At 37.1% G+C, this 13022-nt stretch overlaps 1 pseudogene; it reads right to left on the reverse strand.

Moving 5' to 3' along the window:
• Positions 1-8772: 8772 nt before the first annotated feature.
• Positions 8773-10007, reverse strand: LOC136334256 (galectin-related protein pseudogene; annotated as a pseudogene).
• Between the last annotated feature and the right edge of the window lie 3015 nt (positions 10008-13022).

Consider the following 13022-nt stretch of genomic DNA (forward strand, 5'->3'; position numbering starts at 1 on the left):
AAGAGAAGAATCAAACTAGATACAAAACTAACAGAAAGCAAGTTATAAAATGGCAGTAGGGAACCCACAAGTGTCAATAATTACACTAAATGTAAATGGATTAAACTTACCAATAAAAAGACACAGAGTAGCAGAATGGATTAAAAAAGAAAATCCAACTATATGCTGCCTACAAGAAACACATCTAAGCAACAAGGATAAAAACAAATTCAAAGTGAAAGGCTGGAAAACAATACTCCAAGCAAACAACACCCAAAAAAAAGCAGGCGTAGCAATACTCATATCTAATAATGCTGACTACAAGACAGAAAAAGTACTCAGAGACAAAAATGGTCATTTCATAATGATTAAGGGGAAGTTGAATCAAGAAGACATAACAATCCTTAATATATATGCACCAAACCAAGGAGCACCAAAATATATAAGACAGCTACTTATTGACCTTAAAACAAAAACTAACAAAAATACAATCATACTTGGAGACCTCAATACACCGCTGACGGCTCTCGATCGGTCATCCAAACAGAGAATCAATAAAGATATAGTGGCCTTAAACGAAATACTAGAACACCTGGATATGATAGACATCTACAGGACACTTCATCCCAAAGCGACAGAGTATACATTTTTCTCTAGTGTACATGGAACATTCTCAAGAATTGACCATATGTTGGGCCACAAAGACAATATCAGCAAATTTAGAAAAATTGAAATTGTTCCAAGCATATTTTCTGATCATAAAGCCCTGAAACTAGAATTCAACTGCAAAAAAGAGGGGGAAAAACCCACAAAAATGTGGAAACTAAACAACATACTTCTAAAAAATGAATGGGTCAAAGAAGAAATAAGCGCAGAAATCAAAAGATATATACAGACAAATGAAAATGAAAATACGACATATCAGAATCTCTGGGATGCAGCAAAAGCAGTAATAAGAGGAAAGTTCATATCACTTCAGGCCTATATGAACAAACAAGAGAGAGCCGAAGTAAACCACTTAACTTCACACCTTAAGGAACTAGAAAAAGAAGAACAAAGACAACCCAAAACCAGCCGAAGAAAGGAGATAATAAAAATCAGAGCAGAAATAAATGAAATAGAGAACAGAAAAACTATAGAAAAAATCAATAAAACAAGGAGCTGGTTCTTTGAAAAGATCAACAAAATTGACAAACCCTTGGCAAGACTCACCAAGGAAAAAAGGCACAGATCTCAAATAAATAAAATCCAAAATGAAAGAGGAGAGATCACCACAGACATCATAGATATACAAAGAATTATTGTAGAATACTATGAAAAATTATATGCCACCAAATACAACAACCTAGAAGAAATGGATAAATTCCTAGAACAATACAACCTTCCTAGACTGAGTCATGAAGAAGCAGAAAGCCTAAACAGACCAATCAGCAGGGAGGAAATAGAAAAAACTATTAAAAATCTCCCCAAAAATAAAAGTCCAGGTCCAGACGGTTATACTAGTGAATTCTATCAAACATTCAAAGAAGACTTGGTTCCTATTCTACTCAAAGTCTTCCAAAAAATTGAAGAAGAAGCAATACTTCCAAACACATTTTATGAGGCCAACATAACCCTCATACCAAAACCTGGCAAGGATGGCACAAAGAAAGAAAACTACAGACCAATATCTCTAATGAATACAGATGCTAAAATACTAAACAAAATACTGGCAAACCGAATACAACAACATATCAAAAAAATAATACATCATGATCAAGTGGGATTCATCCCAGAATCTCAAGGATGGTTCAACATACGCAAAACGGTTAACGTAATACACCATATCAACAAAACAAAGAACAAAAACCACATGATCTTATCAATAGATGCAGAAAAGGCTTTTGATAAAATACAACACAATTTTATGTTTAAGACTCTCAACAAAATGGGTATAGAAGGAAAATATATCAACATGATAAAGGCCATATATGATAAACCATCAGCCAACATCCTATTAAACGGCATAAAACTGAGGACTTTCTACCTTAAATCAGGAACAAGACAGGGTTGTCCACTCTCTCCACTCTTATTCAACGTGGTGCTAGAAGTTCTGGCCAGAGCAATCAGACAAGACAAAGAAATAAAAGGCATCCATATCGGAAAAGAAGAAGTAAAACTATCACTTTTTGCTGATGATATGATCCTATACATCGAAAACCCGAAGGACTCCACAAAAAGATTATTAGAAACAATAAACCAATACAGTAAGGTCGCAGGATACAAAATTAACATACAAAAGTCCATAGCCTTTCTATATGCCAACAATGAAATATTAGAAAACGAACTCAAAACAATAATCCCCTTCACGATTGCAACAAAAAAAATAAAATACCTAGGAATAAACATAACAAAGAACGTAAAGGACCTATATAATGAAAATTACAAAGCATTGTTAAGGGAAATCGAAAAAGATACAATGAGATGGAAAAGTATTCCTTGTTCTTGGATAGGAAGAATAAATATAATCAAAATGGCCATATTACCCAAAGCAATATACAAATTTAATGCAATTCCCATCAAAATCCCTATGAGATTTTTTAAAGAAATGGAACAAAAAATCATCAGATTTATATGGAACTATAAAAAACCCCGAATAGCCAAAACAATCCTAAGGAAAAAGAATGAAGCTGGGGGCATTACAATACCTGACTTTAAACTATATTATAGGGCCACGATAATTAAAACAGCATGGTATTGGCAGAAAAATAGACACTCAGACCAATGGAACAGAATAGAAAGACCAGAAATATAACCACATATATATGGTCAAATAATCTTTGATAAAGGGGCCAACAACACACAATGGAGAAAAGAAAGCCTCTTCAACAAATGGTGTTGGGAAAACTGGAAAGCCACATGCAAAAGAATGAAACTCGACTACAGCCTGTCCCCGTGTACTAAAATTAATTCAAAATGGATCAAAGACCTAAATATAAGACCTGAAACAATAAAGTACATAGAAGAAGACATAGGTACTAAAATCATGGACCTGGGTTTTAAAGAACATTTTATGAACTTGACTCCAATGGCAAGAGAAGTGAAGGCAAAGATAAATGAATGGGACTACATCAGAATTAAAAGTTTTTGCTCAGCAAGAGAAACTGATATCAAAATAAACAGACAGCCAACTATATGGGAACTGATCTTTTCAAACGACAGCTCAGATAAGGGCATAATATCCAAAATTTACAAAGAACTCATAAAACTCAACAACAAACAAACAAGCAATCCAATAAAAAAATGGGAAGAGGACATGAACAGACACTTCTCCCAGGAAGAGATACAAATGGCCAACAGATATATGAAAAGATGCTCAGCTTCATTAGTTATTAGAGAAATGCAAATCAAAACTACAATGAGATACCACCTCACCCCTGTTAGATTAGCTATTATCAACAAGACGGGTAATAACAAATGTTGGAGAGGCTGTGGAGAAAAAGGAACCCTCATTCACTGTTGGTGGGACTGTAAAGTAGTACAACCATTATGGAGGAAAGTATGGTGGTTCCTCAAAAAACTGCAAATAGAACTACCTTATGACCCAGCAATCCCTCTACTGGGTATATACCCCAAAACCTCAGAAACATTGATACGTAAAGACACATGTAGCCCCATGTTCATTGCAGCACTGTTCACAGTGGCCAAGACATGGAAACAACCAAAAAGCCCTTCAATAGAAGACTGGATAAAGAAGATGTGGCACATATACACTATGGAATACTACTCAGCCATAAGAAATGATGACATCAGATCATTTACAGCAAAATGGTGGGATCTTGATAACATTATAAGGAGTGAAATAAGCAAATCAGAAAAAAACAAGAACTACATGATTCCATACATTGGTGGAACATAAAAATGAGACTAAGAGACATGGACAAGAGTGTGGTGGTTACCAAGGGTGGGGGGGGAGGGAGGACATGGGAGGGAGGGAGGGAGAGTTAGGGGGAGGGGGAGGGGCACAGAGAACTAGATAGAGGGTGACGGAGGACAATCTGACTTTGGGCGAGGGGTTTGCAACATAATTTGATGACAAAATAACCTAGACATGTTTTCTTTGAATATATGTATCCTGATTTATTAATGTCATCCCATTACCATTAATAAAAATTTATTATAAAAAAAAAAAAAAAAAAAAAAAAAAAAAAGTGAAAGGCTGGAAAACAATACTCCAAGCAAACAACACCCAAAAAAAGGCAGGTGTAGCAATACTCATATCTAATAATGCTGACTACAAGACAGAAAAAGTACTCAGAGACAAAAATGGTCATTTCATAATGATTAAGGGGAAGTTGAATCAAGAAGACATAACAATCCTTAATATATATGCACCAAACCAAGGAGCACCAAAATATATAAGACAGCTACTTATTGACCTTAAAACAAAACTAACAAAAATACAATCATACTTGGAAACCTCAATACACCACTGACGGCTCTAGATCGGTCATCCAAACAGAGAATCAATAAAGATATAGTGGCCTTAAATGAAATACTAGAACACCTGGATATGATAGACATCTACAGGACACTTCATCCCAAAGCGACAGAGTATACATTTTTCTCTAGTGTACATGGAACATTCTCAAGAATTGACCATATGTTGGGCCACAAAGACAATATCAGCAAATTTAGAAAAATTGAAATTGTACCAAGCATATTTTTTGAACATAAAGCCTTGAAACTAGAATTCAACTGCAAAAAAGAGGGGGAAAAACCCACAAAAATGTGGAAACTAAACAACATACTTCTAAAAAATGAATGGGTCAAAGAAGAAATAAGCGCAGAAATCAAAAGATATATACAGACAAATGAAAATGAAAATACGACATATCAGAATCTCTGGGATGCAGCAAAAGCAGTAATAAGAGGAAAGTTCATATCACTTCAGGCCTATATGAACAAACAAGAGAGAGCCGAAGTAAACCACTTAACTTCACACCTTAAGGAACTAGAAAAAGAAGAACAAAGACAACCCAAAACCAGTCGAAGAAAGGAGATAATAAAAATCAGAGCAGAAATAAATGAAATAGAGAACAGAAAAACTATAGAAAAAATCAATAAAACAAGGAGCTGGTTCTTTGAAAAGATCACCAAAATTGACAAACCCTTGGCAAGACTCACCAAGGAAAAAAGACACAGGACTCAAATAAATAAAATCCAAAATGAAAGAGGAGAGATCACCACAGACATCATAGATATACAAAGAATTATTGTAGAATACTATGAAAAATTATATGCCACCAAATACAACAATCTAGAAGAAATGGATAAATTCCTAGAACAATACAACCTTCCTAGACTGAGTCATGAAGAAGCAGAAAGCCTAAACAGACCAATCAGCAGGGAGGAAATAGAAAAAACTATTAAAAATCTCCCCAAAAATAAAAGTCCAGGCCCAGACGGTTATACTAGTGAATTCTATCAAACATTCAAAGAAGACTTGGTTCCTATTCTACTCAAAGTCTTCCAAAAAATTGAAGAAGAAGCAATACTTCCAAACACATTTTATGAGGCCAACATAACCCTCATACCAAAACCTGGCAAGGATGGCACAAAGAAAGAAAACTACAGACCAATATCTCTAATGAATACAGATGCTAAAATACTAAACAAAATACTGGCAAACCGAATACAACAACATATTAAAAAAATAATACATCATGATCAAGTGGGATTCATCCATTCATCCCAGAATCTCAAGGATGGTTCAACATACGTAAAACGGTTAAGGTAATACACCATATCAACAAAACAAAGAACAAAAACCACATGATCTTATCAATAGATGCAGAAAAGGCTTTTGATAAAATACAACACAATTTTATGTTTAAGACTCTCAACAAAATGGGTATGGAAGGAAAATATCTCAACATGATAAAGGCCATATATGATAAACCATCAGCCAACATCCTATTAAACGGCATAAAACTGAGGACTTTCTACCTTAAATCAGGAACAAGACAGGGTTGTCCACTCTCTCCACTCTTATTTAACGTGGTGGTAGAAGTTCTGGCCAGAGCAATCAGACAAGACAAAGAAATAAAAGGCATCCATATCGGAAAAGAAGAAGTAAAGGTATCACTTTTTGCTGATGATATGATCCTATACATCGAAAACCCAAAGGACTCCACAAAAAGATTATTAGAAACAATAAACCAATACAGTAAGGTTGCAGGATACAAAATTAACATACAAAAGTCCATAGCCTTTCTATATGCCAACAATGAAATATTAGAAAACGAACTCAAAACAATAATCCCCTTCACGATTGCAACAACAAAAAAATAAAATACCTAGGAATAAACATAACAAAGAATGTAAAGGACCTATATAACAAAAACTACAAGGCATTATTAAGAGAAATAGAAAAAGACACAATGAGATGGAAAAATATTCCTTGTTCTTGGATAGGAAGAATAAATATAATTAAAATGGCCATATTACCCAAAGCAATATACAAATTTAATAAAATTCCCATCCAAATTCCTATGAGATTTTTTAAAGAAATGGAACAAAAAATCATCAGATTTATATGGAACTATAAAAAACCCCGAATAGCCAAAACAATCCTAAGGAAAAAGAATGAAGCTGGGGGCATTACAATACCTGACTTTAAACTATATTATAGGGCCACGACCATCAAAACAGCATGGTATTGGCAGAAAAATAGACACTCAGACCAATGGAACAGAATAGAAAGACCAGAAATAAAACCACATATATATGGTCAAATAATTTTTGATAAAGGGGCCAACAACACACAATGGAGAAAAGAAAGCCTCTTCAACAAATGGTGTTGGGAAAACTGGAAAGCCACATGCAAAAGAATGAAACTCGACTACAGCCTGTCCCCGTGTACTAAAATTAATTCAAAATGGATCAAAGACCTAAATATAAGACTTGAAACAATAAAGTACATAGAAGAAGACATAGGTACTAAAATCATGGACCTGGGTTTTAAAGAACATTTTATGAACTTGACTCCAATGGCAAGAGAAGTGAAGGCAAAGATAAGTGAATGGGACTACATCAGAATAAAAAGTTTTTGCTCAGCAAGAGAAACTGATATCAAAATAAACAGACAGCCAACTAAGTGGGAAATGATATTTTCAAACAACAGCTCAGATAAGGGCCTAATATCCAAAATTTACAAAGAACTCATAAAACTCAACAACAAACAAACAAACAATCCAATAAAAAAAATGGGAAGAGGACATGAACAGACACTTCTCCCAGGAAGAGATACAAATGGCCAACAGATATATGAAAAGATGCTCAGCTTCATTAGTTATTAGAGAAATGCAAATCAAAACTACAATGAGATACCACCTCACCCCTGTTAGATTAGCTATTATCAACAAGACGGGTAATAGCAAATGTTGGAGAGGCTGCGGAGAAAAGGGAACTCTCATCCACTGTTGGTGGGACTGTAAAGTAGTACAACCATTATGGAGGAAAGTATGGTGGTTCCTCAAAAAACTGCAAATAGAACTACCTTATGACCCAGCAATCCCTCTACTGGGTATATACCCCAAAACCTCAGAATCATTGATACGTAAAGACACATGTAGCCCCATGTTCATTGCAGCACTGTTCACAGTGGCCAAGACATGGAAACAACCAAAAAGCCCTTCAATAGAAGACTGGATAAAGAAGATGTGGCACATATACACTATGGAATACTACTCAGCTATAAGAAATGATGACATCAGATCATTTACAGCAAAATGGTGGGATCTTGATAACATACGGAGTGAAATAAGTAAATCAGAAAAAAACAAGAACTACATGATTCCATACATTGGTGGAACATAAAAACGAGACTAAGAGACATGGACAAGAGTGTGGTGGTTACCAGGGGTGGGGGGAGGGAGGACATGGGAGGGAGGGAGGGAGAGAGTTAGGGGGAGGGGGAGGGGCACAGAGAAAACTAGATAGAGGGTGGCGGAGGACAATCTGACTTTGGACGAGGGGTATGCAACATAATTTAATGACAAAATAACCTAGACATGTTTTCTTTGAATATATGTATCCTGATTTATTAATGTCATCCCATTACCATTAATAAAAATTTATTTAAAAAAAAACTTGAAATAAAAAAATATATATATTAATCCATTGAGATAAATTGTATGACTTTTAATTGCATTTAAAAATGCTGCTTTTTTGCGAACTTATAAAAAGTGATTCTGCATTTTTGTTCTCATTTGTTTTGCTGACTTTAAAAAAAATTACAATTTTTTTTTGTGTACTAAACATGAAAATTTAATTCATTCTGGCCAGCCAACAGATTGGGGGGGGGAATTAGAATTTTTCTTTTTTTTTTTTTTTTTTCTTTTTTTTTTTTTTGTGTCAATTAGTTTAATAGGAACATAAGGAGCCATTATGTTAATCTAGGGAAAAGTAGCTAGTCAGTCTTAAGGAAGCCAATACTGTGTTAATTCACAGTGAGAAAAAGCAATGTGAATAGAATTTTACATTAATTGTCAAAACTCAAAAAAAGCAGTTTTACCGAAATGTTGTAAAGCCTACCCAAAAGCACTTACAGCAATTTATATCAAGTGATTCTAAATTTAGCGGTCTGGAGGATATGACTCAATTCTTTAAGGTAGAAATTCACCTGTTTTAGGATTGTAATGTTCTTTTCCCCCATGGACCTTTTGATATTTGTACATTCAAAAGTTCATAACTTGTTTTTCTTGAGATAGTAATCATTCTCTAATACATATGTTGAGTATAAGTAAATATGAGAAAGCTTTAAAAATCTGAATTAACATTATGCTGTGCAAAAAACCCCCCAAAAAACAAAAAACCAAACAAACCTTGAACAACCTACATTCTATGTAAATTACCCTGACTAAAATATTGGTTGTGCTACGCAATTACACTTCAGTGCAGAAACGAGTTGATTTTCGGTGTACCGTCTTTGTTGTTGTTATTTTAAGTCTTTAGCACTTTTGTTTCTAAACATCACCTTGCTTTGAAAAGATGAAGAACTTGCTACCAAATCACAAATCCATTTCAGTTTAGTCTTAATAAAATCCAGCATAAATGTATTTTTCTCTGGGAATAATGGCTCGGTGTCTTTGTTCCAACAGCTTCCTAAGAGCAAACCTCATTTGAAGTTGTCATTTTGGGTTCAAATTGCAAAGAAGAGACCATGAAGCTTGCCTTTTGTTTTGTTTTCTTTTTAAGTCTCCATATTTTGCTAAGACACTTCTTCCAGACCAACAGTCAGATAGTTGTGGCACCTGATCCTATTTGAAATAGAGGTGGTTTAAACATCAGCCAAGTTTAGTGATCTGGAGGTCCCCATTTATCTTTATGGTATCAATTGCAGATAATGTTTGAACACGGTGGTAAAAATCAAAAAGTTGATGTCCATCCACAAACACTCTGAAACGTGGGTGCTCACAGAGGATTTCCACTCTGAATGGCTGGTCTGGGATGAATGGAAAGTAAGGGATTGCTGATTGTTCTTCACCCCTTTCACCAGATACACAAGAATTTCTGAGCAGCTGCCGGTCTGTGAACACAGCTCTGAGTTCAAGTGCTACATCAGCCGGAGGATCTTCTGAGTCACCACAGGTCAAGCTGATCGCAAAGCTCTCAGGGTTGAGGTCAACGATGCCCATCACTAATACCTTCTTGCCTGGTCTCATGCCACCTTTAATATGCCCACAAAATGGAACTATCAGTCGTGGGAAATACACGTCAGCTTGAACGGGAGAGCCCAAGGAGTTGTTTAAATGGCCATCATCTATTTTCACTATGGCATCGCTGTCGGCCACCGATCCCGCCATCTTCTTGCAGAGCGCGGCGGGGTGCACGGCTGGAGGCCGGGAGGAGCGGGACAGGGGACGCGGCGAGCCGGCGGGGATCCCGGGGCGGTCCTGCGCCAGGCGGGGGCGCGGGTCCGAGAATGGCTCGGGCGCGCGCACACACGCATGCGCGCAAGAGCGCGCGCACGCCTGGGGCCCCGCGCGGACCCGGCTCAGGATTTTTCTTGTACTACAAAAAAGTTATATGTAAAGTTTATTAATTATCTTGCTAACAATTGCTTTCCACTCAGGATGTGTTTATTGCAAAATCCCTTAAACTATCTCAGAGGTATAATTCTAAAGTAAAAACATTATTTCTTTCTAGCTTTTAGCTAAAGTGAAATGCTGCTACCTTTTTGATGGATAGAGGTAGGAAGGTGCCATCCTGCCACACTCTTATCTCCAACCCAGGGAAAACCAGCTCCGAACTCATTGTCCCCTGTGGCACTGTTCATCTGAGCTGCTTGAGCTTGATGTCATCAGTGGTCTACTTCCCACAGCGCTGGCCAGCACTGTCCCATGGCCATCACCTTTAGAGCAGTCCCACTGGAAATTCTATGCTGCAGGTAACCTCCTCTTCCATTTGGATTATCTTCAGTCTTGTTCTAATAAAACCTAATCCAGGAAAGCTATTGTCCAACATGATGCTCAGCGATAATGATACTATATTGTAGACTTAAAATGTTCTAGGAGGGTAGATCTCATGTTAAGTACTCTTATTATACACACATGCACACGAAGTGTTAATAATGGGGCAAGAAGAAACTTTGGGGAAGTGATAAACATGTCTACGGTCTTGCAGATGGTGATGACTTCACAAGTGTATCTCCAAACTCATTGAGTTGTATACATTAAATATGTACAGTTTTTACATGTCAATCATACCTCAATAAAGTGGTTTAATTTTTTTTTTCATTAAGAAAAAATGCCTAGCCTTACCAGAGGTGGCACAGTCAATAGAGCAGTAACCTGGGACACTTAAATCCCCGGTTCAAAACACCCAAGGTTGCCGGCTTGAGTGCAAGATCATCAACATGATCCCAAAGGTCGCTGGCTTGAAGCCCAAGGTCGCTGGCTGGAGCAAGGGGTCGCTGGCTGGAGCAAGGGTCACTGGCTCAGCTGGAGCCCCCTGGCCAAGGCATGTACAAGAGGCAAACAATGAACAACTAACGTGAAGCAACTACAAGTTGATGCTTCTTCTCTGTCCTCCCCTCCCCCCATCAATAATGAAAAAGAAAATTCCACTAAAAAAAGAAGAAAAAGAAGGAGGCAAGGAAAGAGGAAGGAAGGAAGGAAGGAAGGAAGGAAGGAAGGAAGGAAGGAAGGGAGGAAGGGAGGAAGGGAGGAAGGGAGGAAGGGAGGAAGGGAGGAAGGGAGGAAGGGAGGAAGGGAGGAAGGGAGGAAAAAAGGAAGGAAGGAAGGGAGGGAGGGAGGAAGGGAAGGAGGGAAGGAGGGAAGGAGGGAAAGAAAAAGAGCCTAGCCATGTTGCTGTCTTAGTTTATGACCCAGCACAACTGGCTGCAAAGTTTCTTCCACCAGGATCACTGCTTCTGCTCACTGGCTTTGTAAGAATCAGTCTTCTATTCACCTAGGAAGAAACAATAATTGTCCACAGACATCATGTGCTATAAAATTCTATTTCCAGACTTATAAATAAGTTATAAAAGACAAGTAAGGGAGTCCTTGGGTTATGACACAGTTTGGTTCCTACGACAGTGACATAACCTGAATTTTGGTGTAAGTCGAAACACACCCTAGCCTAAGTCACGTACCTATCCTAACACAGTTGTAAAATCATAATCTAGAACATAAAAACACAACTAAGCCACAAATAAAGGAAAAAGATGTAAATATACTGTACTGTACAGAAAAAAATGACAAAAAATGAGTGTAAAATATTCCTTACCTTTATTCCTGGGGTTGGCTTGCACACTGGAAGGGGCATTGCAAGGTGGGAGAGAGTGACCTATTGGGAGGAGGAAGCAGGAAAACCTGCAGAAGGTGATGGAGATACTGGGTCAGGTGAATCAGGATTGCCGAAGCATGCAGGAGACATTGGAGATGATTCTACCTGCACTAGAGGTGTTTCAGCTCGAGAAGCCGCTTGTGTAGAGGGTACAGGATCTGTTGCAGGGCTCTCTGCCTTCTTAAAGAATTGTTCCAGACTAGTCTGGAAGGTTGATGACTTCTTCTCTTCCAAAATCTGCCTTAACATTTACATCTCAATTTTTTTTTAAAGTTTTTATGGGAATGAGCATCATAAACTTGAAGTGTCGTATGTTGAGACTGCCTAACCCAAGGACCCCCTGTCCATCCAAAATTAATATAAAATAGTACTTTAGAGGGCATTATTAAAACCAAAGCTGATAACATAGTTTTAAATAGGTCAAGATCAATTGTTTCGTATTAATGACAAAAGCAACAAAATAGTGACATCAGCGAGTGAAGAACTGTATCTTGGATAAATGAAAGTTTCTCTACACATATCCATCCCACAACTTTAGGCATTTTGAAAACAACCCAGGTGGTATTTCAAAGCCAAGGTGGAATCACAGAGCTATGCAGTACGTGTTTCATAATTCAAGTTTCAATGGGGATTTCTGCATTTACCCAAAACCCTTTGAAATAAGCATATAGGGATATAATCACAATTTTCCACTAACCATATTGCTGGAGATGTTGTTTTGGTATATGTCAAATTTTTTGGAACAGCAGTTTGAGACAATGTAATTTGATTAAGTGTGTGAAATTTTCCAGGGTGAGTGCAAAAGCATGTAATTCATGTTTTTAAACACATGTTATGAAATGCACATTGCCTCTTGAACTTTCTATCAAATCTACTTATTCCTCCATTTTCATGGCTTTGATTTTGTATTAAAGTGATCTTTTTCAGCATTGTTTTCCTATTACTTCAGAGTAATTATTCACATGATCTTATTTACTACTAACCCTTGAAAACATATGTCCTCCAGCCCCCATCTTTCTTCGGTGTTATTTTTCTGCAATAATCCTTGGTAGTGGTGCGCAGTCATAACAGCTAACATATACTGGCTGCTCGCCATCTGCCAAGCACTACATTATCTCATTTAACTCACTGAAAACACAATTATAAACTCTCTTGTTGTTTTTGCTTAGTAGAGTTTGTGAAACCCCGCTTATGAGTATAAGAATTAGTGG

The sequence above is a fragment of the Saccopteryx bilineata genome, chromosome 4 (genome assembly GCF_036850765.1).
Source record: "Saccopteryx bilineata isolate mSacBil1 chromosome 4, mSacBil1_pri_phased_curated, whole genome shotgun sequence".
Taxonomy (NCBI): domain Eukaryota; kingdom Metazoa; phylum Chordata; class Mammalia; order Chiroptera; family Emballonuridae; genus Saccopteryx; species Saccopteryx bilineata.